A 26,788-nucleotide genomic window follows, 5' to 3' on the forward strand; every position below is an offset into this window, starting at 1 on the left:
ACAGTAACACATTACTTGAAAAAAAACTTTAGACTGTGACCTAACAACCAGGCTAAAGGGTATTTTGGAGTGAGGCAGAAGGTATGGTCTGGGGTCTACAGCACAGCTCAGAAACAGGAAAGCAGAATACCTAAAGGGCATCCATTTGGGACGGCCAATGTATTTTTCAGATAAGGCAAAATTATAGGTTTGAAAGTAGCTGTAAATGTCAAGGCTGTCAGCAGTTCTGAAGAACCTGAAGTTGGCTATGAATCACATGGGTCAAACAACAATCACAGCCATAAACTTCCCCCTGGGGAAGCAGTTACACTCCCAGAAAGTTTTGAAATGCCAGGAGGATCATTTACTAATCACTTGCTTTGGCTGGTATACCTTTACACCCCTAGGAGCTCAGTACACATATTCCCAAAGCAGCTAGTCAAACAGTACAAGTGGTGAAATTCAACCTCTTGTTTTACAGACAGAGGCCAGAATAGCTTGTATGGTTTTGTGCAACCTTTGGGAGCTACGGCTGAGGTTTTTATCTAGAGGCTTTATCCAAATAATGATTTGGAAAACAAATGCACTTTAAACAAGCAACACATTTTTGTCTGAATTTGTCTCAAGGCCAAAATTTCCCTTCCCTAATCTGCTGCTCTAGTAAGCCACAGTGGTGCTTTGCTTTACCAAGCTAGTTAGGAACCTTACGTGCTCCAGCAATTCTAGCACTTTGCTTGTAATACCAAGTCTTTTTCAGACTGGTCCTACTTGTTATAAAAGTTAGACCATTTCTTCTACCTCCCCCCACATTTTTAATGTTAAAACCGGCAGCCTAAGAAATGTTGTATTTTAAAAGATTCCTTTATTCTGAATATACCTTAAAATAGAGTAGAAATATGATCATTAAGGTCTTGTCTTGATGCTTTAAATTGACACATTTCCCCTGATATCAATGGATTTATGTTTGATCAAATGAGCGTATAGGTCAGTCTTTATGGTATTATATGCCAGGTATTTAATTTTTCAGAAACCACCACTACACCGCATTATTCAAGAAGCACACTGTGAACATACAGCTGAAGACAATTATATAATCCGGATGCACAGGGCTACGGAGGTGGTTCATTCAGCATACGCATTTGCATTCCTGAACTTTGGATATTTAATATACCAGGAGAAATGAGGGATGGCAGCAACTGTGCTGGAGCATGAAGTGAGAAAAAACACCCAAGTACACTGCACCGATGCTCTGGCAGAAAAGTCCTGCGCATTCTATTTCAGCAGCTGTTCCCAGTTCCATTTCCAGCTTAATGGACCTAGGAGCATGTCAAAAGCATAAACAATTTGCATGAGGGCATACTAGTGTACCTAATGAATTTCCTTTCAAGAAAGCCAGTTGGCAAAAATAGTTCAGCCAATACATGCCAGCTCATTCTCTGGTTTACTTATCTTAACACCGTTCTCTGCAGTCCCAAGTGCTGGAGTACGAGGTACACAGAGGGCAGATGCATGACCTAGTTCAGCTACAGTATACCAACCACCAGGCCTCCTGGGACAGCCTCACAGCAGTATTTTTTCAGCACAATCTAACTTCAATTGCATGTAGCAACATGTACAAATTTCCCTGACAGACAGGGGAACAAAGGGCCGGAGAGATCACCTGGGTTTACAGTTCCTGCTGTGGCTGAGTCAGATGTTCTGCAGATGCTGCAGATGTTCTGGCAGAGGTGTGATGCCAGAAGGAAACCCAAGGAGGAATGGAGAAGACACAGAGTAAAGAGCTTGCTGGAAATCCTGCAGTGTCAGCAGTGTAAGAGATGCTGACTGCAGAAGGCTCTTTAGGAGCTTCCAGCAGCACTGAAATATTTCATAATGTCATGTAACTAACATAAAACCTGTGATAAAGAATCAAATGCTACAACAGTCAGACCTCGGTGGGGGGTGGGGGGAGACAGAAGAAACCAGGGACATCACCAGTGTCCTCCTGCCTCTAAACTATGATGATATTTGCTATAAAAAAAAGCTCACAGATGATCTTAAAAAGCCATCTGTGACTCACACTGCAAAATCTGTAAGCGGACCCACAGTTCACACTAATGACATGGAGAAAAACCTTCTTGCTCAGCCCAGATGCAGAGATCAGTTTTCTCCCAACACTTTCTTTAAACTATTTCTCCTTTCCAGCTCAGCACACCCAGTCTCCAGCTCTCAAAACCCACCCAGCATGGTTCCAGACTCAGTGGTCTCAGTTTGTAACACTGAATGGTTCAGATCTGCACAAATTGAGACATACAAAGTCAATTGTACAGGCCACTAAGTAGAGCCACACCCTCTAAGCCTTGTTCTAAAAATTCTCCTACCAGAGAGAACAGCAAGAACTTGCGCAAGCATCCATTTTCAGGATGACAATTTTGTACAACCATACCTTGTAACTGCTGGGGACACAGTGCTGTAATAGTGCTGAGAAATTTATTGTCCCTGTTAAATTAAAAAGGACCTCAAAGCCAGCAGAAGTGCTAGGTTCCTGATTGCCCACAGCACACCCTTTGACTCCATTCCTGGTGCTCCAGCTAGTTCTCTCTAAGACAAACACGCTACAGGGATTCAATCAATGTCCTCATAAGCCAATCTCTGGCTTGGTCCCTAGCCTCTCTATTTACAGGTGTAGCTATGTCTCCACTATACATCAGATAAGGGACGTGCACCAGTGATGAAGAGAGATGTGGAACAAGCCACATGTTGCCACTGCCACAGGCCACCTCTGGGACTACAGCTGAGAGCCTAGAGCAGCACAGGGAGGCAGCCAGCAGACCTGTCTTTAGGCTGCACAGCTTCACTAGCCAGGAGCAATCAATGGGGGTCTGAGCAGTGCCTATACAAGCCAGTCAGGGATCTTAGAGGGAATTAAAAGCAAAGCCCAGAACACTTTTCTGCTGTGAATCCCCACGCTGGTAAAAGGTTCATGATCACGCACAGTTACAGCACAGACGTGGGCTTACTGAGCTGAGCCCGCCAAGGGCAGTGCTTTGCTTTCCTGCCAGGTTCACATCCAAAACTGGGAGTAAACTTCATGCTCCAGATACTACCAGCAGGACAAAAACCATGGCAAGGCCACCAAAGGCTGCGGCAGGGGCAAAGCACTGGCCTCGCTTGGCCTGTGTGTACCAAGCTGTTATCTCAGGGAGGAAGGACAGTAGGTAAGTGCCTCTCTTTGAAGGATCATGGCAATGTATTCCCCACTCTCAAGGGAGAGGACAAAGCATTGTATAATACCCTTTACAGCACAATCTGTGCTCTGTCAACAGTTTTTTACTTTATTTTTATGTTTATGCTGAGTATGGTGTTATAGGCTTTCACATGCTTTCAAATTCCATATGCGTACAATCTCCCACTTATAATCCCCTGCTTGTCATCATCCCAAATTTCATTTCCTTTGGGAAAGTTCCTGCAAGATTCAAATAGCTACCTTCTGATTTGCTGTCCTGAATCATGAAGAAAACCCAGCCTTCTTCTGCAACATTCTGAAACTTCACAGCATGATGTATTTTCTGATATAAATGATAGATTAGCAGCCCATACTGTCCACATAAAAACGTCATTTAAAAAAGAATAAAATATGTCATGTTTGAAAACCAATGACAATAAAGAATATAATTCTAGGATCACAATACTCAAACTCAGAAACTCACTGTTTAAAAAGTTACATTATCAGTTTTATACTTCTAAAAATACAACATTTTAAATAAAGTTCCCACCAAATAACTTATTTTTTTTTTTATTTGTAATAGAAGGCTACATATTTATATTTCTCTAACATCAGCCTTGCGCATTCACAGCTAAACCATAACTCACCAAGAAATCTAGTACCTAAGAATAGCTTATTACATCCATAACGGAAGAAGTTACTTTCTCATTTTCCTTCCACAAATCCTCATATTTCAGTGGCATAAAACTTTTAGGCATCTGCACTGGTATTTGTGTGTTTGATGGAAGATTAGTGATTGGCGTTAGTGAAGTTCACATTAGCTAAGAAATCAATTAAAGCTGAAGAGAGAATTTTGCTAAGGGTTTTTCAGCTAGTATCCTAGGAAAATTCTCCCTGCAACCCACACGCCAGGAATCTGCTATAGAGATAAATAAAAAAATGTTCAATCTATTGTTCCACCTCCCTCTATTCTCAGTCACTTGAAACTGGTATTATTTTTTAACTGCTACTAAAATAAAACACGTAGATTTGAATTCATTCTGGGGCAAGTTTTCCTCCATGAGAACCAAGTTATTTTCTTCCCTGTTGAAGTGCACTATAGGTACCGACAGCTTGATTTTCTCCATCTTGCTTTATATTTCAGAAGTACCACTTGGTTCCCTCTCAGCACAATGACAGCTTTTGGCAGGTTTCCGTTTCCTTTTCCAACAAACCAGCTATTGTGGAAAAGCAATGAAACAGAGATGAAAAATACCAGCGTATCAGCTTTAACCTACCAAAGCACCCCTTGTACCTTGAAAATCACTGTGCTTTCACTATTTACTCTTTCAAATCACAAATTAAAAAAGCATGACTGCTAGAGAAAACAAAACAAGAGGAGGCAAGGAGTACAAATTAGGTACGAGAGAGGCACATCTCTCACTTAACTTACTCTGTAGAAGTTCTTGCCTGTAATACATGCCAAACGAAATGGCAGAAAACTGCCATGAAAAGCTGATTAAAACAAACTTCCTCAAAAAGAGAGCGACTGAACTTAGTATGAAAGCAGCCTGTGGCATTTATGTTATCCAAATAAAACAGTCAGAACTAATTTCAGTTGTTCAACTTTTTCCCCAAAGCCACACATGATATAGAAACTCAATCTTTAAGTGTGCATTTGTCTAACTTAGCTGAAGAGATTCATGTGGGAAGCTATACTATTCCTTCCCTTTTACAGACAAGTGTGTTTTCTGGTATAAAATGTAAAGACAAAAATCCAGAGACTATTTGTTGGCTTAAAAATAAAAGTTTTACCCAAAAGCATGTACAGAAATTGTAATTTATTATTTTTGTAAATATAACTACTCTCGTTAAGGAAAAGTAACTTTTTACTGCTTTTTATTCCTGTTAGTTTTTAGAAGCCAAGACAGAGAGGGAGTAAGCTGACTTTTCTTATGACTTTTTCTTACACATCATCAGCTTGATTTCTTAGTAAGGACTGCACCCACCTCCCATTTGGCTGTTTCTGGGCAATGCATCTGAGCTCAGCTGAAATCTATTATACTTCTTTGCAGAATACCAGAAGAGGATAAAACCCAGATTGCCAACAGTTTTGAATCACTCTCCATGTGCTGGAGATAGCAGGATGCTTTCATCAAAGGATTTTTCAATTTCCTACTGTGATGAAGCAGTGAAAGAATCTAATGGGCAAAGACAGGAGACATGATCTGAAAGACAGGATTAGGCACACATGAATGCCACCTGCACTTGATACTAAATCTGGATGAGTTCACCAAGGCAGAGAACAAACTGAGTATCCTGGAGGCTAGCTTAAGTAGCAAATACAAAAGAAACAATTCATCATGAGCTTTGTGTTTAGAGGTACAAAAAGGTTCCTCTGAGGTGAGTAGAAATGTTTCTTGGCAGATAGCACTGATTTCCAGCACATACTTCCTCCAACATTCTTTCCACTCATGTCAGTCTTTAGGATGTTTCTTCCAGGACCTTTGATTATCTTAGTCAGCATAAAATATTATTTCCTCTTTCTACTCCAATCTGTTGTGTTCATGTGTTCAGCTGCTACCTCTTTTTTTCTGGTGTTGCTGGAACAATTGCATAAATCTTTCTACCTTGCCTGTGCTCCTCTCTCCCTTAATATACATCCATCTGGTTCTTCTATACTCCTTCACTAAATACTTCAACAACCAATTTTATAAAAGCTTTTTCTTCTTTAAAGTTTCTATAAAGAAAATACCCTAAAGGGTTTTATTTATTTTTAAAATTGCTTTTTAGTTCCTAGACAAATTAGGAGAAAAATAGGAAATGTAAGGGTATGTAGAAGGAGACTATCTGCTTATTTAAGGGTATCTGGCCAAGGATCTCTTATAAATAAAAAAAATAATATTCTAAAAAAAGGGATAGTAAAAAAAGGATAAATTGATACACAAGACCATAGAGGAACACAAACTTGACCAACAGATAATGCAGGAGGCAGCAAGGAAAACCAAACCTGGTCAGTCAGCTAACCGATGAGGGTACGAGGGAGCGTGAGAGCCTGCACACAGGACAGCAGCAGCCACGTCCCTGCAGCCCAGGCAGAGACCCTGGGCCCCAACAGCCATGGCAGGAGGGTCCCGGCCACAGCTGTGGGGGGAGGTGGTCGCTCCTAACACAGGAAGAATACTTTTCTTGCCTTGGAAAGAAAAGGAGGAAATGTTTCATTTTATTCTCTTCTTTTTACTTAAGCCAATATAATGCAGGCTTCGTCTGCATTTGTTACCCTGCATGTCATGCTTGTCTACAGGTGCATCACCAATACATGCCAGAGAGGGATCTTGTGTTCCACAATACAGAATCATTTCCTGACCTGAGATCTCCTGGCTGCCACCCTTTTTTGTGTTTATGCTTGGACTTTTTCTTTTTTTATGACTGCTTCTGGACTTTTGGTTATCTTCATTGCAGACCATTTGGAAAATGTCAAAATGAACTATTTTTTTTTATTGAATAAACTACTATTGTCTTCAGAAAAACCTGTAAACAGCTTTGGAATGTCCAAAATTTAGTAAATTGTATTTTTCAATGAATATATTATTCCTCTGGAAAACGTACCCCAGAGCTATCCAGACAATGCAGCCCCACCATCAAGGCATGGGAGCTGTTTATAATAATAATAAAAACAAAGGTATGGATTGCAATGCTACTTCCTATACTGTGAAGGGCAATAATAATCCAGGTTCTGGAAATCTTTTCAAGATACCTACATTTGGATATTGGTCATGATGATTATGATTAATGCTTTATAACCACAAGCACCAGAAAGACACGGATTCCCTGACCAACAATGAACACAGCTTTAGAGCTCAGATCAAAAATCAAACCATCTTTTGCCCTTGCCCACCCACCCTCTCCAAACCACAAACATATTCAAAGAAAACATTAAGAAAAACCATATGTGGCTTAACCTCCAGGGATACTGGGCATGGGCAGCCCCAGAAGAGTGCTGGACTAAGAAAATCAGAGCAAGAAGGAGCCAAGACTGGCCAGTGATCTGGACACAGCTGCCCTACTCCATGTACAGACACACCAGGAGGAAAGCATGCTCTGAAACAAAACACTGCTGCCCTAAGTAACAGATGCTGTGATAGCCAGGTCAAGCCTCTCAGCATGCACACTGTGGGTGTTGATGAAGAAGGGTAATGAGGAGGAAGGCCAGCAAAACATGCTGAGATAGTCGAGAGCTAACAGGCTTCCTCACAGGCTCTTGTAATTTCTGTGAACAAGAAGCAGAAACTGCGTGCAGACTTGAAACACCTTCAAAAGCAGATTTTGCATTAAGATTGTTGCTGGTGTAAATCATATGTACAATTGTGATAAACAGGGTATAAACATCGAATGTTAATGAGCAAGCAGTCCTTGTAACCCGAACCGCTGATCCCAGGTGCAAGTTCACCCATTCTGGCTCTATGGTGAGAAGCAGCCCTCCAAAATATGTTGTATCTTCAATGTGACCGAGAGAAAAAGCACACATAAAACCCATGCCTCATCAGCTCAATGGGAGACAGAGAAAGCTAAAACAAGACCAAGGGAAAACAGCCAGAAACAGACATTAAAATGCATGTAGAAACAAACAGCTCAGAGATGGTGAAACACAGAAAACCCCAACACACTCTAGAAACAGATGCCATTGAGGAAGAGAGACAAGTTCTTTCAAACTAAAGGGTCTGATCCCACTCCCAGAGCCCAAAAAGAAATTCCTATTGCCTTCAGCATACAGGAACACATGGCACAAATCAAGTGTGGTGAGAATTGTCTGGAAAGTGAGGCTGTCATCACTTGACAGAAGTGGACATTATCCAGCTGCATCATTGTCACACCAAAAAATGTACTGGGATGAAGTTATCTAAACCTAACAGATTAATTCAATATCACCTTGATATATATCCCAGGTGAATGTACTTTTGAGATAATATACTTAGCTTATATATACTCTCAAGCTTAGCTTGAGAGATTGCATTTCTCATTGTAAATTTAGGGGGTGATGGATTGATATATTATGCACCAGCAGCGTACCCTGAACATGTTATAACAAGTAATCTGCTTGCCAGCAAAGAATAATGCCTTATCTAATTCTGCGATCTTACACTGAACACACTGGTTAGACAAGAGAATTATTGAAAATGACAAAACATCGGCCAGTGCAAACACTGACCACATCCAAATCCCTGTGCTGTGCCTGAAGTGCTGAGGCTGCACCTCCTATTGAAAAATGTCACGCGTTTGATGTAGGTACACCGTGCCGATTCGGCACTAGGGGAGTGTGCTGTGGGACAGGAACAATGGATCAAACGCTCACTGCCCCAGAAACACTGCTGATGTCATGTCTGACTTCGGGGGAGTTGCTCCAGGATTTTTCTCAATTACGGCATAATTAGTCCAGCAGCAGCATTTCGAAACATGCACGCTTGCCAGGGGAAGGAGTAAAGGAAGAGAAGAGGAATCTCTGGGAACTTCTCCAAGCCTGTTGGAGTCAACAATGGTCATCAGTCTCACTAGATCCTGTGCAAGAAATGAGCCAGAACCCCTGAAGGATGACCACTCAAAAAACCTCCTTTGCCTTTAACTACTTTGACACATAAATAAATATTGAAAGGACATATGCGGAGATGTCTATCATGCAGAAAGCAACAGGAATGATGAAAACAAACAATTTCACCATCAGCGGAGTGAAAACACTGCAGCTGTGATCATGAATAAAAACAAAGCCCCATCAGCACAGCCTGAAAGGCTGCTTGTACAGCACAAGCACAGGTGGTCAAAGATCAGGTATAATAGCATCATGCCAGTTTTTAACTCCCCAGGGCAATGTGTTGCCCAGCAGACAGCCCATCCTCTTGCTTTTTCATTGTTAACACATCACTTAATCTGTTTAACACACTGTCCTCAATCTGCAAAAAAATTGCACTGTGCAAAATCTTCTCTACCTTGAAGCACTTGGAGCATATTATGAAATGAGGTAGCTGCATGGACTGACATCAGCTAGCAGATGCAGGCTATTTAAATGGTTAACCATGCCTTTGGTGCAAAGCTGGAGCTGTAATAAAACGAGACAAGCAAAAGGCAGAGACAAAAAGGATGCAAAGGTTACACAGACCACCTAGCAACAGACTGAGTCAGAGCCACAGAAAAGATGCTTTGTGACATGCAGCATAAAAGCAGAGTGAGGGAATTCCCAATAAAACACCAAAAAGCGATGATGTGGAACTGAATTTTTAAAACTAACAATGTGCAAACCACAAGACAATCACAGGTTGAGTTCTGTTTATGAGAGGGTGAGAAGGACAAAGATGACCTAAAATGACTCCAGTTTACATGTAAGTATAAACACCTTTCAAAAATCTCGCCATTGCCTTTCCCAAGCAATGGTTCGCGCCCAAAGGCACCAAACATGGCAGGGTTTCTCTGAACCTTTTTATGCTTTGCCAGCATCTGTTAGCAAAATCTTTTCTCTCTCTCTCTCTCTCTCTCTCTCCTAGCAGCGATGAACATTAGACCCTGGAGGCCACCACTGTCCCTACAAACCACGTGCTGACCCAACACTGAACAGCCAGCTCCATCATCCAGGCACCTATTTCATTAAGCAGAACTACAGGGTCAGTCAGCTGACAGCTTAATTAAGAAAAGGATGTGCTGGTGCCTATGATTCTATAAACACTGTTCATGATTAACTACAAATTTTTCCCTCCTTTTTTCCTAGTTTTATCACTATCATCACACTCAATAAGCAGTGCCCGAAATGGTTCATATAGTATGCCCCCAACTCTGCAATAAAAAAAATATGCCTCTGCAACGAAAAGGTTACAGTTTAGGAAGGCAAACAAAGCAATCTTATAGACCAGATACCAGATAATACAGAAGAAACACCACTCATACAGCTATAACTAAAGCCTCACAGAATATGAGGCACGTCAGGTATTTCTATACTCTTTCACTGACCCAGCAAAAACAAAAGCCAAAGCAGTGACTACACAAAGGAATTAAACCCTCCAAAATACTGCAACTAGAGAGACATGTGAAAACAACGACTTTTAGGAGACTTTGCAAAGAGCTTTTCGTATCAGAGCTTCTTCAGCAACCCAAGTGTGTAGCATGACCATTTTACCCCAACTGTAGCTCTGCCTTTTGTGTGTGGATGTGTTTGTATATGTGCCAGGATAATGTGGCTTAAGAATTACAAGTGAAGACCTGGCCCAGACTGTGTAGTCACACATTCTCTACTGCCATTAATCTCTTTGAAATTTTCGGTGGGGTGAGAAAGAGAAAAGACAGATGAGGAGGAAGGAAGCACCTGGCATGTTAAAGGATGTGCTCAGCTCCTCAGAGGAGGGGCCCATACAGCCACAAGGAAGAGAAGCCAAGAGAAATGCATAGAGGGAATAAACCCTCTCAGGGAAGGGTAGTTGGTGTGTTTTAAACACAATATAAGGAAAAGAAAAAGCATAACCAGGCAAACTCCTCTGGCAAGCTACTTAAAAATAGAAGGAGGTAACAGGTGATTGACAGGTCATCACCAAGGACAAGGCAAGTGGAATGACAAACCAAAGGAGAAGCAGAGCTGCTGATGGGCTCATTGCATTGTTTTTAAATACTGATTTAAAGGGCAGGAACAAGGAAGAAAAGAAAAAATATCTGACTGCATCCAATTGCTTCTGATATGAAACAAATAGGACCCACCTGCGATTTTTAATTCATTTTGTCACCCAAGGAGAGCTGCTGTTCAGTGGAAGCAGGTGGTTCCTGATAACAGCAGAGTTTAGCAAGAAATTAAAAAAAAAAAAAAAAAAGAGAAAAAAAAATCCATTGGAGCTGCTCCTGACGATCCTGGAAGTCCCTTCACCACGTCTGTGAGAGAAGCCACAGCTGCAAGTGCAGGAGTGGTCTGCCTGCCCTGCCTCTCACGCCAGACGGAAACCAAGCAAACCAAAGACCAGAGAGAGAGAGAATTCGCCTCCTCATCAGCACTATGGAGCTTTTCTGAACAGTTTTAACTGCAAAGTAACAATTAATTCCCCTCTTTGCTCTAACCACTATTCCTCTACATCACAAAAACCTTTCAATACCTTCCTCATGACTGATTGTGAGGGGTTTTCCTCATCAAAGGTCAGGCAGGCTGAGGATGTCCCCTACCATTAGGCTGATAAGGATACATCTTTGCAAATTATTTTGTAGCTAGGCTGACGAGGACAGGCTGATTTTTGGTGTTTTGTTAAAGGTTTCAGGACCTGATGAACAAACGGCAGTGAACCTGCTAGGGCTGCTCCCATTTCCCATTTCAAATGTACGAACAACTTCATTCAGCATTTCAGGTTAACGAGGGGGCTCATACCACAGGTAGTGCTGCAACTCACGGCTGCATCCACTTTCAAACAAGTGATGGGCTCCTGGAGGTTTAAGATTCTGGAATAACCATTTGGCTGCTGCAGAGGAGAGCTCTGGGGAAGAAAAAGCAAACCTAATGATTACCTCAAATGCCTAATTCTGCAGGACTTGGATTTATAAACACATAAATAAATAGTCTTATCTTATTTCTCACATCTTATTCAGTTGGAAATGGGAGTTGCAATTGTGACAACAAAAGCATTTATTTTGCTTATGGGAGCACTAGTAAAATAATAATTAAACTGAGACAGTTCAGTAACATGCTCCCTAGCCCACAAACCTCTCCAGAGGACCCTTGCCAATTGAATTATAGTAAAAAGTAAAATCTCATGTTTCCTGATGAATTATTTTGTAGCAAGTTCCTACACTGCACAATATTTCTTGCTGCCTCTCTCCCTCTTTCTCTCCTATATCTGCCTTTCTTCTTTGCCTCCCAACACCATCTCGTGACCTCTCAGACGTCACCACGAGCCTGTTTCCCAGTGCCTCCTCTTCCCCTTCTTCATTTATCTTTTGACATCCACCGCAGTACAGTAATACACAGGTGGCTCTTCCTAGAAAAATAACATACAGCAACAACATAGTGTACACATCAACTGCTTGCACTGACTGCCTTGAAACCAGGCCTCCAAGAACAAGAAGGAACCTGCCTTATTAGCTGTGGACCCAAGGGTATTTTTGCCTTTGCTTTCCAGGAGGCAATATCCAACAGGAACCAAAGTCTAATGTGGTAACTGAGTCAAAGATCAGTGAGGATCATCTTTGAGATTTCAAACAACAGCCTTCACTCTCAGATCTCTTGAGCATGCATTTATAGAGCTTCTTTCATTTAATTTGTACTGTGATAAAGGAAAAGTGAGTGCAGAAGAACACGTAAAGGGCCAAGCAGTTTTACCCCTTTCACTTTCATCATTGAACCACTGCTCAAAATACTTCTTTTCCGGGGAGCAGATCTACCGTCAGAAGGAAGTCAGACACACCGTCCCCTTGGCTGTGACTCTGCTAAATGTGCCAGACATTATTACACTGGCCTAGGGCTGGGGGAAGAAATGGCTGTTTGTAACAGAGAAAGAAATTATCAAGGACCTCTAGTCCTCTTTCAGTCCTGAAGCACTGTGAATCATGTGTTTGTCTCAGCTTGTCATTGCAACAATAAAAAAAAATAAATATATTTTCAGTTCTGTGAAAAGAACATTTTTGGTTATCTGGGGAGAAAACCCTTGATATTGAAAACAGCTGCTTCCTATCCATTTTTAGCTAGCACGGCTGTTGTGTAATTCAGGGATCAAGTTCCCACTTTTGCTGGTTTAAAAAAAGCTTTATTGTAAGCTCTCCCCCACATTCTACATCAGAGAACTGGGAGCAAGAGCATCTAAGCTTTTGCACTGCTGAGACAAACAGGCTGATGCCACTTACCAAAAAACAGAGATGCTCTCTGTGGAGCATTCAAAATTGTGGACTATAATATTCCCTCCAGATACCACAGCATGGCTTACTCCAACTGTCCTATCATATGCTGAACAACCATAAATCCCCCATACCTCTGTGTTGGTTTTTTTCTAAGGAGTGTATACCCATCTCAAATCACTTCTTATTTTTTACTTTTTAATGCACTTCAGGGGTGACTTTTTTTCTGAATTATGTGGGTAACTTAGTTACGACATTAAGAGACACTGATGCTGGCAGATGTGAATGACTGTCAGCCACACAAGAGCAACACTCCTAGGTCCGATGTCTTACAGCAAGGACAAGAAAAAAGGATGCCTATTTAAAAGGCATGTTACAATACACAGTAGAAAGCCAAACAGAACAAGTTGGATGGATTTGCAGAATTGCTCCAGGCTTTGACTCACATTCATTGTGATGATTTAAAATGTAATGACCTGTTCTCCCAACTGTTTGTTCCTGCCTCCTGCTAGGGGTTAGTACCTCCAAGGAGAGTCAGTAAAATTAAACTTGTGAGGGCTGCTTCAATGCCAAGCTCAGTAACTTTGCTAACACCACACTCAGAGGTGCATTGAGCTACAGCCAGGAAACACGCACCAAATTCCACAAATTCCATCTCAAATCAAAACCCAGTAGCAAGCAGCTAGGGATGGGGCACAGGTAAATCTTAACAAATCCACCTCCGGTATTGCCTATGTAAATACACGCCTAAGGCATAAGGCAGCCCTTGTGTCTAAGCCTGTGAGTCTATGCAAAGGAGCCAGAAATTTAAAGTTTACCTGAAGAATATCCACTCTGAGGGATTTCACCAAGTGATGTAAAGACCCTTTTATGTGAGGGAATAATTCATCATTCATAAATTAGTTGATTATCTCTTAATCAGCATTTTTTTGAAACATCAAATATTATTAGCTTAATTTTAATTCATTAGAATGGTAAGTAAACAGGGAAAAACTGATTTTCTTAGTTCACGGCAGAACTCAATAACCAGCTGGTGGAGATTAGGATCTCCTTATCTCCTACAAGGAGGATATAAATTCAGGCTTCACTTCTGCTAAAACAGGGTGAAGTAGCAGACACTGTTGCCACATGTGAGCTGTCTGTCACCTCAGCCACCAGCTCTCAGGCTTCACACGTGTGCTCAGTCTGAGCCTACAACTGCCAGGTGCCATTTTCAGTTCTCAGTGCTGGGTTAAAAGATTTGTATCTTTTCTCTCACTTTAAAATCAGTTAAACTGTTCTCACTGCCACTGAAGCTGCGAAACTGCAGCTATGAAACTGCACCCACCATGGCCATTTAAATACAGGTAAGGTTAAAGAGCTTTGCCTCATGTTCAAGCTGCTCAAAGTGTCCCCTGGCAAAAGTGAAATCAAGCAGCAGCATTGTGCAAAAATGCAGAGAAACTGGTCACGGGGCTGAGCTGCAGCAAGGTGCAGAATAGACAATACCTGTATCTATACCAGAGACTGCCTCTGAAGGTGAAAAATATATTAGCAATTAACTTCAGTTGCAGGAGAAATTCAGAAACTGCAACGGGCAACACCATTTATATTGTCGCTAGAGTCACAGGGCTGCTTCTCGGTTTTATGGGTCCAATGCTGTAACTGCTACATGTACAACAATCAAAAATATTAGCCCAAAATAGGAGGCACTCCTCCTTCTGCAAGACTGCAAAGTCCTACCTAAAAACAAAGACTGCTTTCCTAGAGTCTATCTCCTTAGTCACAGCATTAAGCTATTAGAAGAATGTATACTGCAGCTTAAAACTTTTGTGGGAGTCTGCACGTGCATTACAGTACATTAAAAATGGGATAATATAGCCATTTTTTGTATACAATAGACTACTTCTGCCATATGCATTATGGGCTGGCTGATTCCTAGAAAAATGAATGTTAGTGTTTCGGTGGCCAAAAGCAGACTGCTCTTTTATGGGTTGCCATCAAAATGTCGTGTTTCAAAATATTAGACAGCCTTCCTTGCTATACACAATAAAAATATCCAATTACACTTTCTAAAGGAATCACAAGAATTTAAAGGCATAGGCACCAGAAAATATACAGGAATTGGGAGTGATAGCCTTTTGAAAACACTAGGACTGCTATTAACATTAATCATGGCTAGAAGGGTGCTTCCAGTCATTTTGTAGTTCATCATTGAATAAAACCAATGTGAAATTACAATTTCAGCTAATGATCAGTAGCTTCTGGTTCTTAATAACTTTCAGTTTCCTACAAAACAAATGCAAATTCTGCTTTTAATTACGTAATTGCATATTCAGAGTAACTGATTTGAGACATAAAATGCTACTATGAGAATAAAAGGCTACTAACAGTCTGATTCAGAGTTATTCTGCTTGCTGACTTTAACTGATGGGAATTAGGCAATGTTTTTGATGGAGCTTTCTATCCAGAATGCTTAGATGCAAATCATCTCACAATAAGAGCTGGAGGGGAAAAGTACCAAAACATTTCCGTATGTTCTAAACAAAATAGTCAGGTCTTCCTTCAAATTATATTTCAGATTTCATTTTTCTCAAATACTTTTAGTGCTTCAAACCAAAATCAAATACTGAAGTCTGATCCCTCAAAAATTTTTTGTACAACTCAAAATAATTATTTCACTTTCTTTGAACCTTCCAGCTAACAAAATAATGAACTATTTCCACAGCTCTAAAATTAGACTATCAGAAGTAATTCTTGATTTTTATATATATGGGTATATATATATTTATACACACATGTCTATGTACATATATAAGAGAGGGAAAGACAGTTGGGTATATTTTACCATTTCCTCAAATGGTACGTGCAGCTTGTTTCAGTCGCTTTGCAGTAACGTTCATTAGCAAACAGATAAGACCCACATCAAGTCTACTGCACAACAGTAACAAATCAAAATTTGTTATATGGAATAACTTTCTAAACTGAAAGCTGCTGCTAGTTATCAGAGATGTTTTAAAGTGCAATCCAGCAGCTGCAAACGTTGCTCACCAGGTAAGGCAGCTTCTCCTCCACAGACTGGAGAGGATTGGTTTTGAAGGAGGGCTAAGACACATTTCAACCTAAGCAGGACCTTTTAACTACCCCCATGGCCAGCTCAGAGCAGTAAGCACCTTCAGAGGGCAGTTCATCTTCACAAGGCCCTCCTCTCCCTCTCCGTTAACTGCAGGAGCCTGAGGAAACCCTGGATTTTGTGATACCCACAGTTAGGTGAGATGATTTGCAGCACAGTGGGATCTGAAGCTGTACAGCTGTCTCAAGTAACAACTGCACTTACAATAGTAAGCTCTGTATTTTGTCACATGGAAATGCAAAGTTATTAAGTTTCATCCAAACCAGTGTTTCATTTGTCCACATTACTCCAGTCCTACTCCTTTTAATACATTTGGTCAAACCCACAAATAATTCTGGAGTGTTATTTTCTGTACTGAAAATTTTCCCAAGGGCTAGGGTAAAACACCATTTGAAAAATATTCAGAAATTATTGGCCTGTGTCTTTAAGAACTATAGATTTGTTTGTTACAGAATTCTGTAAATTTTATTTGTTCGTGTTTCATTGTGAACTTCTGGAAAGCAAATACAAAAGTGTAAATAATTTAAATGGTAAAGGAACTGAGGAATCTGCCTCTGATTAAGGCTTACAGTATGAAATGGTCACATGAATTGCTAATTTAAATAACGAGCCTCAGTTCAGTGCTACCTTCATTACAAATGCAAAGCATAGTAAAAATCACAAGTACCTCACAAATAACCTAGATCTGGCCGTCCAGAAGTGTTGCATACACCTCAATTTTGAAGAAAGGCAAAAGCACGTCCCAGCATTAACACTCAGTCATTTGCAAGAAAACCTGTTGTTTATAGGGTGCTCTGCCCTATTCACACACAAGGGATATCATTAAGTTCTGTTGGAGAAGCACAAAGGCCCAACATAAGCTTTGGCAGCTGAAAGAGCGAGCAATTGCAAAAACTGTAACTGTTCAGATGGTGAGAATTAGTGTAGCTCTGTTGGCTTCGCTAGAATTATATGGATATAATACCCCAGCTGAGGATGTTAGCCATTATCTGTAACTCCAGCTGTGCCTGCATTGTTAAACCAGCCAGATCTGTGAGTCGAGACTTATATGGCATGAAGCAGACTGCTTAATATAATTTAAATACAAAGAAGAGACTCGTAGATAATCTCTGCCTCGACTCAGGATGACTCGGAGCTAAGTGAATGTGGCAGAGCAAATAAACCAACACCACAGTTTCTGAGAGGGCTACTAAACAGTCCAGAGTGGTCCGTGCACGCACAATAAAGCTACTGAAAATTATTTATTTGTTGAAATGACTTGTGTTGTGCAATTCACTAACAGTTTGTTATGAGCCTTGAACACATCACATTCAAGTTGTTCTCACTCAGCATAAAGTCCAAAGCTGCTGCAAGATGGGACATAGCCAAAGGTTTCCTACCTTATAAAGTTTGCTCTTAGATTTCTTTATTTAACCACCCTTTTTCTTTCTCCCCTTGATATCCCACAGAATTCAGGGCAAATTTACAGATTCGGCAAACATTTTATGAAGAAATGTACTTATCTGATGTGAGCAAATGTAAAAAGGGAAGAAAAACCTAGGTCGGGGAAAAAAAAATCTCTGCAAGTTAAAAGATATGCACAGAAAAATGGTGACAACATATGCCCAGCTCTATTAGTGAGCCACCATCCTGAAAGCAGACAGTTCATCACGTACTAGGACATCCTCTTTCTTCAGGCTGCTGTCAGAGCTGCCTGAACAGCTTGCACTTCATGATTGCAGTCTATGCACGCAACCGCTCAGTCACTTTGCACAACTCAAAACTTCTGGCAAACTGTGCAAAAGGAAGTCGCAAAGAACCTTCTGAGCAATTCACAGAGGAGTCCTTGCCAGGCTGAAGGACTAGTCCATGACTAGTGAGGATGCAATACAGAGGGAACACATTCCTTGTTAGGGGCACACATTGCCCTTACATCCATCAGATAGATTAGCATTGCCAACACTGCCACAGCTTTGCTTCCAACCACACAGAGCTGGCGTTACACATTTACTGTGCTACGTCTTCAGCGAGGAAAGGAGAAAACATTAAGACAAGAAAGATGAGGAACAGATCTAGGATTCAAACCTCTGTATCTACCTACCACCCGCACAGCACTCTCTTCCTCCACCTTGTCTGTACCATGCAGTAGCTGTCAGTCCCTCCATGCCTCCCTGGCTTCAGCGGCAGCAGTGATTTTCACTTCGTCAGGCTGGGAGGAGGCCCTGAAGAACTGTTCTCTACTTGACCAGCCATTCCCCAACGCCTCTACAGAAAGGGACATAGACTGGACAGAAGCTTTCCAAAGGCTAGATTCAACCCCCACGCATACCCCCAGCTAGACAACACTGCTTTAAATATAAAGCCAGATTAAAGAGTAGTATAAAGTACAAAATAGAAAATGGGAATGAAATTACCTAATATCACAGTTCAACTCACTTAAGAACTTCATCCTGCTACAAAGGCAAAAGCAGCATCACCCCAGTTTTAAGCAGAGGATGCTGAGTTGTAACCAAGGTCACCAGGATCTCCACAAACATCCACTCTAAAAATCAACCCTTTCTTCACCAGAGAGTATCATTATAGCCTATTTTTCATATATGAGTATGAAGCTAAAGTTATCTTTCCTGACATTAGAAAGCTAGCACACAACAGAAATGGTGCTTCCCTTCTCCCGCCCTCACTGCTACCATGTCCCTGCAACTGCGAACAGTAGGTCACCTTCAGGGAACGGGAACCATTTCGGAACAATGCAAAACAAGCAACATTCGTACCGAAAACTCTGGGTCAGGGCTTCAGCTGCCATGCCTCCATTGGCTTAACACAGCTAGCAGATCCTTAGTAGAGACACCTGAAGACAACAAAACGGTATTTGAAGGTTGTCACACATGCATGCCTTTCTCCATGTGAAGGTGGAATCAGTCCCTTACAAGACAGTTCACTCTATAGGACAGAATTATCCTTTGCAACTAGTAAGCACACAAAGGAAAAAAAAAATATTCACCACCATCACTGATGAATTTAGTATTTTTTCCTTGGTTTTCCAGGACTGTTGTTAATGGTGGTTATTTAAGGCTTCATTTCACGGAGACACATTTTCAGGAAAGGTTGCAAAGGGCAAAATGAGAGGAATAATAAATAGTACTCCAGGACAGAGCTGACCCAGCAACATCCAGGAGCACTAAGAGAAATAACAGGAGGGTGTTGAAGGCTTTTCCTGTGCTGCAGCTGCTCAGTGGTTGTGGAAAACTAATGGAAAGGGACACATCCCTGAACAACGGCGGGACAACATCTGCTCTGTAGGAAAGTAGGATGCTCAGGGTCCTGCCAGTCCATGTCAGAGGAGAATTCCTTTGACAGTGTTTGCCACTTGATGAACACCTCTGTACCCGAGGAAGAAGCATCAGAGATGAGAACCAAACCCCGCAATATTCTGACAGTGTGTGAACTCTGTAGGCAGAGACAGGTCCTCTGGCAGGTCCCATTAATCTCTTTATGCAAATTTAATGCTCATGGAAGAGATGGTGTGAGCAGCCAAGAACGTACGTCTGCTTTTCACCCCAGGTACCTCAGCAAATACCTAGGACTGGAGGCTTGGCAAAGAGCCAGGAGCACGCTGCTCCGGACCTCATGCCAATTCAGTGGTGGCCTGTGATGGCTCCCTCGTGTTTCTGTTACCCTATCCAAAAATGAGGGACAACAACTTTTCTTCTGCTTTGCAAAATGCTTCATCTTCACAACAGCCTGTAAACAGCAGCTTGACTTAAACTTATTCCGTTTACAAAAAAGCCACCTTCTGAAGTTGGATGGAGATCAAATCTTTCATATCACACCCCACAGAGAAGCCTTTTGGTTCTCTCTCTCCATTACAGTTCACGATCAACAGCCAGAAACCCTTCCTGAAGGCCAACTGTAAACCTTGCAGCTGGCTGTCACACATGCTCTAGTACCACCCACACCCAGCAGCTTTTCTGAAGGTTCCTTCCTGCCCGACACAGAAGGATGAGAACAGCTTCAGCCGTCATTCACTGGGAGACTGGGACAAGGCACGAGTGGACTTCAGCCAACAGAGAACCCGTGAAGGAACTGCAGCTCTGAACTGCCTCCCGTTTTACTTGTTAGCGGTATTCCAGACACCTTCATGCCAAGCAGCTTGCATTTAGTGATCCAAACCGGTTCGGCACTTACATTAACTTCTACTGGTCTAGATGAGAGCACAGTGAAAATCAGCACGAGCAAATGACATACAGCTGGACAGAGCATGGGGCGTGACCTGGGGACAGAGCATGACTAGGACTCCTGGGATGCCCATCCATGCAGCACATCCCTGCTGAAGCCCCAGCCGGGTCACCTCAGAGTAAAATGAACTTACTTGACCCTTTTAAGGCTGATGGGAAGAGCATGAGCAGATGATGAGCTGCCCATCTCCTGTAATGAATCATTTAGTGTAACGAGCTTTCTTGGCTCCCACAGCTTTGCTTTATATCCATGAAAAGGCCATGCAGCATGATCATTTTCTGATCAGTAAACAAGCTCAGTGTTACTCCGCCTTAGCCCCTAACCTGATTCAGATTTACAAGGCTTTTCCCCTGGCCATTCATCCTTCCTGTCTTCCACAAATAACAGGAGTCTACCACAAACCTGGTGCTGATGCAAGGTCTTCACTGTATTGTAACTGGCAACCTCTGATCTACACCTGACTAAATCTGCACCTTCTGTTTTAAGGCCCAGGTCTCACAAAACTGAACACTGCAGCTGCTATTAACCAACAGTATGTTTGATTGTGCTGTTTCTTCTTTTGTTTTATAACTCATTTACTTTCCTAAAAAATGAGGCTTAACTCTTACCATTTTCTTGCCCTGACTACTGCTCAAGCAGTCTGCTGCCAGGACACAAATCTGGCTACTTCTTGGAGCATTGTTTTCCCCAGAGATTAGTCTGGGATAAACACAATGGACAGTAGGACATAAATTGGTCAGAAATATCTGAAAAGCAACCTTTCATAGAAATATCTAGAAAGCAACCACAACAAGATCAAGTCAAATAGTTTAATCAGTCTAATGAATCTAAGAAACACCCCCTTTTACCTTGTATAGTGTAAGCAGATCCTCCAGTTACTGAACTGACCATTATAAAAAGAAAAAAATAACTAAGACACGTTTCACCCTTTTATCCTGCTTATTAGGCTTTCTCTTTCACTCCTTTTGGCCGTTTTCCTTTCTAGTTGGTTTTGATTTACCTCCAGTTAGGACACAGCAGAGAAGTGCCACTCAACTCGCTGCTTCACAAGCCAGCTAGCTCAGCTCAGTCTTTAATATTGACATTGGGAGTGAGTGGAAGAAGCGCTATGAGTATTTCTACATGCATTAAACTAATTTCAGTTTTTAAAAGAATCTCTAAAAGAGTACATGACCTAAGGTATCAGTGACAAGGAAAATGCCACCTTAATATATGTTAGCATGCAAAGTGGAAGAGCAAGTACAAAGAACAAGCTACTAGCTAGGAATAGAGAGAAAGGAGAAAAAAGATTAAAATGGCATTATACAGAAGATGTGGGTATACCACAGAGCTTCAGCTCAGGCTCTAGCAACTACTGATAGCATTCTCAGCTATGTACATCTAAGCAGACCTATCAATCCAGACAACTCAAGTGACACAGGCATCTGGCATGCAAAACCAGGAAATTCTGTTTAAACACAGGGAAAAGCTTTTTTTTCTGTCAGGGTGGTCAAACACTGGAACAGGTGGCCTGGAGAGGTGGTGGTATCTCCATTCCTGGAGATAATCAAAACCCAACTGGACACTGTCTGTCTGACCTCCAGGGTCCCTTGCAACCTCAATCATTCTGTGATTCTGTGAATCCTGATCAAGCTTAGCTATGAAAAAAAGATTTAAACTCAACTCTGCCAAGATGGTGGGTTTTTTGATTGTAAATTTGCAGCATTGCAAAGACTGGGGCACGTAACCTTAGCTACGAAAACCTGCATCCATTCAGTCTCTCTAGAGAGTAAGTAGAATTTTACAAATTACATGCTTAGACGTGAGTATGTAAAAAAACTACCCACAGGACTTAGCCAAATCTCTGCCTGAAATGGAGTTGGAAAAGGTAATATTAGATTGGTGTCTCTTTTAGCTGGATAGTAAATAAAACCATCTGGTGTAAGTCTACATTACTGTGTTACAGTACTACAGTACTTCATTATGAGACAGCGCAAGACAGCAAAGACTGAAACTGATAAGAGTTTGACCAGAATCAGGAAGGGAATTTTGATTTAAGTCACAAATGTTTTAGGCTGCAGAAACTTTTGCCATAGAAACCAGTGATGGACTCGGCTCTCTCTTCTACATTGTGCTTCATACCAGCATTACTCACTAATGCCAATCTGCTGCATAAAACAAGCATGACACTGAAAAATTAAGCCAAGAGTATTTCTGAGAACAGTCTATATTCATTATTGCTATTGATTTGAAACATTGCTCTAGGCATAAACCCAGGCAGAAACAGTCTTATTTGCAGGTAAACCCCGCCAACAATAGCAGAAGTAATAATTATGATACAAGAATCAACATTCTCCCAGCATGTAATGAAATAAATGTATTCAAAATTCAATAATAAATGTACTTTGCATATTGTTTGCTGTCCTTCTAGATAAAGCAAAAAAAGTAGGAAAGTCACAGTGGAACATTCTATCCTGAAAAATTCATTTCCTTTCCCTTTTCAAGCACAAAGAATCCACACCGCTATAGATAAGCCAATTAGAAGGGCTGGGACAAATGAATTTGAAAAGAATTACAATATTTCTTGTAGAAAAAGTTCATAAAGTGGTTAAAATTTCTTATTCTAAGAACTTGAGAAATCTCTTGTGTATTGTTTCAAAACTCACGTGAAACTTCACTTTACTTTAGTGTGCAATTTGACTCAGAGTCAGAACCTTAATGGTCTGGTTTTAGGAGCCTGCCTGCTTCAGTGAGAAGTACACAAGTTATTCAAACGCATAAACAGCATGCCAAAATCAGCAATGCCAGATCTTACAATTGTATATTCACATACTCAAGGGAGAGTGTTAAAATTACTCTACTGGAGTTCTTTTATACCCGCAGTTTACAGCTCCATCTTTTATTAGCTGTTAACAGTACAGTTCAACATTACAAGCTGTCTACACACTCTGATCTAGCTTTCTATTCTAAATGATCAAATTTAAGCTCATGCAGGCCTGAGCTTACTTTATAATTATTTGCCAGGTATTCAAGCCCTATTTTTTACTATGATGTCATAGACTTGACTTTAGATCTCTCAGTGTACATGAGTAACAGCGAAATCACTATTTAAATGCAATCTCAAACAAGAAAAAGTGAATGTTGTGTTCAGACCAGCCAGACTGCAAGAAACCATGGTATCTATGGACTTTGGTGGAAGTTGCTCTGAAGCACTCAAGATAAGGCTTCCATTAATGTAAGGGTTTTTGCTTCAGAAATGGCATCAAATTCAAAGAGGCCCCTCTTATTTCTTGCCTTATGTCCGAAGAGGAGCAGGTTTTGTTCGTAAGAATAGCATAGTGAAAGGTAAGAAACTGAATCCAGCTTATGCAATGGCCACGTGGCTTTAATGAAAAAAAGAGCATTCAGGCAATGCAGAGGCTGCTACTAGTCATGCCAAACCATATGGCTTTGTTGAACGTGTCCGTATCTCTGCATTGTTATGCTTTGTCCTTCACTTCCACCACAAGTTCTTTGGAGCTGTCCTGCTCCATATTTTGTCTTTTATTCAGACAACATTTAGCACTGTGGGGCAGGGATCTCCAAATCATGCAAGTAAATGCACTGAAAACTTTCAGTCTTACAGGGATGGCAAAACTGATAGGAGATAGAGCTCAAATTGTCACACTATCCCTTGGTGTGTCCTACGAGCTGATGGAAATCAGAGGAAGTCTTTGTGGTTTAGTTCAAGCACACAGGTACATTCCCTAGTTTCCACATGGGGAAAGGACAAGAAGGCAAATGAAGTACCTTAGGGGAATCCCTGCCCAGTCAGATGGCTGGTGCCACGTTCAGAGCATTTCTCAGTTTACACTGCAGCCTTTGGTCCTAATCACCTTCTTGCTCTCCTCTAGCCCCATCTTTCCTAACAGTCCAGAATAAATGCAACTCTCATTCACCTTGTGGCCAAGCAGAGAAGCAGTAGACATGTTATCCTTGCAAGGTATTTCTAGCTTAGTCAAAAAACGAATCCATAAATGGATAAAACAGTTTTCTAGGTTTACAAAGTATTCTGCCCTCTTGCAGAGGACTTGCTGCTGCTGCTAAGCTCTCTGGTGGAAGACGCAGATGAACTGATGCCACTGTAGACCACACATTATACTTTCTTTGAGTCCCTCTGCACCACAGAATCTCTCCCCCCCAAGGCCCAGGGAAACCCTTCAAGGAACTCTGCAACCATGAGTCACTGTCTCCTGTTGGCTACTCCAGGACCATCTTCAAAACTAGGCTTGCCTTTCTTCTGTGGTATAAATCTGTGAGTCCAACTTCAGGTGCCACTGAAATGTGTCCTCTGGACCAAATCAAGCTTGCACTACTAAAAGCACTTATGAAGGAAAAGCCCTAGGCCACCAGAAGAACAGAGCCAACACCCCGACTTCCATCTGCTTTGGAAGCAGCTCTTTCACTGCAATGTGGGCATGGCTTCATTGGCTGCGCTGGCTCTGGGGTCAACACTTGAGAGGATCACTGGTGCTACACTGCCTGGGTACGGATGGAGCACAGAAATGAAAGAAGCCCTATGCCTTTACCTCCCCAGCAGATAAACAAGGCAAGATTATATGGGAGAGACAGTGTCTTAGATCAGCTGATTAACTGTAAAAAACCAAAAATAATTCTCAGAATGGTTGGTGTTCAATTTGGTACTTTTTCTTGTTTATGCTTTGTGGAAAGGCTTCTGCGTGCTTAAATGCTTGGCTATATTGTTATCAGATATTCTCTCTCCCTACAGACCTTACATTTTGTATCCCTAAACTAATATAGCTACAAACTACTGTTGCTTTTTAGAAGATACTGGACATGCTCCTGGACCAACAAAGCAAGTAAAACTCTTTCTAGGCGTGATGAATAAAGAGGTAGCTACCTGCTGTATAACCCTTGTTGTCCATATTGCTCCTCCTGGAAGGTGTCCAAAGGGCTTTCCCAGAATAGACCATGGCTTGGTCATACATTATCTAAATCCGTCGGTTTTAAGTTTATGTTTATTCACAAATTTAACTAACTCATAAGAGAAATACAAAGGCAGGGCCATTCTGGTAAAAAAAAAAATAAAAAATCTGTCTTTTTATCCCTGCTATGTCATTTTAAAATGCTGGCTTCCATAAATATTCTACCCGTTTTCCATATACATAGTTATCCAATTGTTCATTCTTTCAGCCTGCATACAAATGAAACACAGACATCTCTAGAATAAAATCAGAACATTTCTTCCAAAGACCTCTTAATGAACAGTAATGAGTCTGTGGGTAGAGCTGCTGGATGCTTTCTTCACGCTCTCCCCCTGTCTCCAAGTTTAGAAACACATTCCAGAGTTGTCAGAATTAAGCTATTTACAGCTTTCAAGACTTCTTATAGAACATAAATCAATTAGTATCAGAAGCAGCTCATAACTTTCTGAGGCAGACTTGAAAAATAAGACTTCCATACCTTGACTTTGAAAATAGGTTTTAATTCCCGATGATACTTTTTCCTCAGTTACGATGACATTTAACTTCTTTGCTACCTCCTCTGAAACGCCTTCTGAACATCTAGATTACTTCCTTCAGTGTTTAACTATTTCCATTCTCCATGTACTAAATGTCAGAATAACTAATTCCTTCTGTCCTTCATTTTTTCCCCACTCTTTTAATACAAGTACTACTCTTCCTTTTTTACCATTCGCTGAGCACATGTGGAAAATTAGTCTCAAACATCCTTCCGTAGTGGTTCTGATACTGCTCTGGCTATATACTTACAAATGCTTGAAAAAAATTTCTCCAGATCCTTCTAACATCTGGTTTGCCTAAAAGTCCCTAACTTCTTTATTCTCCATTCTCACTTGTTCTGAACGCTTTCTTAACATAAATGCTTGCTCTAGCCTACATCCTCCTCTTTCTTTCAGCGTATTAGTCTCTCAGACGTTAGTATGCTCAATGATATCAGAGTATGGCCTTGCAGGTGTTGTTCTAACTCAAGCCAACTGTCCCTTTAATCAGCTTAGGTTTTGCTTATAAAAAATATTTCATGAGTCACAACCTTACACTCCTAGATTTTTAAACTGCACATCCACCTTTAGCGGGAGCATAATAGTTTGAAAAACAGCACATGTCAAAAATCTTTATATTTCCCAGGGAAGTAACAGGATTTTCCTTAGGTGTGACTGTTTAGGAGTAGTGTAGGGGTTTCTGTGAGACTACCTTCATGATTGGTGAAGTGCACTTTGGCCACTTGCTAAGTTTACCCACCACATGTCAGTAAGATGATGGTGCCAAGATACCTACACATGCTGGCACTACGCCAGTTATGAGAAATACCCATTTGGGGTCAAAAAAGTGTTCTAATTTCGACACTGGCTACCATCTAGGGAGCTAGCCGGCTAGAACAGAACTAGCACTGGTACCTACCTAGAGATGAAAACCCCCAGTTAAAAACTACACCAAATGGCTTAGCTATGAAGCATC

The 26,788-nt window shown here is 41.2% G+C and overlaps 1 protein-coding gene and 1 long non-coding RNA gene across 3 annotated transcripts in view; one reads left to right on the forward strand and one right to left on the reverse strand.

The window, feature by feature from the left end:
• The window catches only part of LOC308065783, a 37,360-nt gene extending 12,041 nt beyond the window's left edge, over positions 1-25,319 (forward strand). The window contains exon 2 of the long non-coding RNA XR_013928920.1: positions 1,007-25,319. This is a non-coding gene — a long non-coding RNA (uncharacterized lncRNA). The remainder of the gene's footprint in view (positions 1-1,006) is intronic.
• Positions 1-26,788, reverse strand: part of ST8SIA1 (ST8 alpha-N-acetyl-neuraminide alpha-2,8-sialyltransferase 1) — a 142,174-nt gene that overhangs the window by 29,925 nt on the left and 85,461 nt on the right. The window lies entirely within an intron of this gene.

The sequence above is a fragment of the Falco punctatus genome (assembly GCF_963210335.1).
Source record: "Falco punctatus genome assembly, chromosome: 6".
Taxonomy (NCBI): Eukaryota; Metazoa; Chordata; class Aves; order Falconiformes; family Falconidae; genus Falco; species Falco punctatus.